Below are 1,481 nucleotides of genomic sequence, written 5' to 3'. Positions count from 1 at the left end.
TAAAGATGTCGAACTGGATTTGGAAGAGCAGAGAATGGATGAAAGGTCAATGAAAGAGTTTCAGTCAACTGTGAACTCTCCTGGTAACACTCCTGTGAAAACCCCTGTGAAAACTCCTGTGAAAATTTTGAAAACTCCTGTAGACTTTGATGTGAACACTCCTGTGAACACTCCTAGGATCATGGACAGTTCTGTTCATGGCACAGCACCTGGTCATGAGATCAGAACGAGGAGAGGCAGGGTGGTCAGACCACCACCCCGATACAGGGACTTTGTGCCTTAAAAAGAAAAAAAGGGAGGAAGATATGACGTGTGGTCCTGCTTATCAGCAAAGACTTTTAATTTCTCAAGAAAGAGATATAGACTTTAATTTGTTCATTTTAACTTGTTTAGCATTTGTTTAAATTGTTTGCTGGGATAGTGTGTTAATTGCTATCTTTACTTTTCTAAAGAAAGGGAGATGTTGCATAATGATTACTCCCTAAGAGTCTGTACACAACGACTGGTCCATGGGCAGCGTGCGTCTGTGTAGGCCAAGGCAAAACCAACATGGAATAAAGTGTTCGTCTCCCACCACAGTTTCATGTTATCTGAGTCTTCCTAGGACATCTCCAGACATGACATATAACTTAACAACTGATGTATTGCAAAACAAATCCATAACGTTGAAAAAATATTGTCATGACTTTAATAAATTGGTGAATTCGTAACAAAACTTTACACCAAAATGCAGCTGTTCACATGCAAGATATCTGCACATTCTTTTCAGTAATTTGATGCATGATCCTCAAACAACTCATCTGATTAAGTTTTGGTGTTGGTTCCCCAAGTAAGTGGAGAAATTCATCTTCAATGCAACCACTTATATATATACACATAACATATTGTGAGTGCTTTAAGTGAGTCTAAACTTTTGATGGGTGGTATATGTAACTGATCATTTGTGTGTGGAGATATCAAATTTGAGAAAAACATTTTCCAAAATCCTTCTTATATTATTAACCTTTACTTGTATACTTTCAGTAGACACATCAATGCCAAACGAGAGACGCTGGAGGTGAAGAAGAAGTATTTTAATCTGAAGCAAAGAGGTACTCTTTCACATCTTATGTAAATAGTAGTGGGTGTGTTTTTAGGCACCCATGAAAGGCCACCTCCTCGTGGTGGGTGCTGGGTCACGCTAAGCGCCTTTCAACCCCCCGTTGTGGACCCGGGGGGGATATTTTGGTCCACCAACCCGTTTGCCGTGGGTTGCGCCCCTGTGTCGGTGGAGGACGGGAGGCTGGTGGTTGAGGGCACTCGGAGCCTGGAACCGTGTTCCTTTTGCCCAACACACCACTTCGCCCCTTTACTTCACCTAGACGGGTGGTAGAACTGGCCCGGTTCTATCAATCGGCTGGTCACGTCATGCCCTGTGCATGGAAATGTTTTATTTGGATTAATCATGACATACAAAAATTGTTGATTAAAGACTGTGACAA

Source organism: Haliotis rubra, unplaced genomic scaffold (genome assembly GCF_003918875.1).
Source record: "Haliotis rubra isolate DU_JTF1 unplaced genomic scaffold, ASM391887v1 Scf2565, whole genome shotgun sequence".
Taxonomy (NCBI): Eukaryota; Metazoa; Mollusca; class Gastropoda; order Lepetellida; family Haliotidae; genus Haliotis; species Haliotis rubra.
This window is presented reverse-complemented; position numbering follows the sequence as displayed.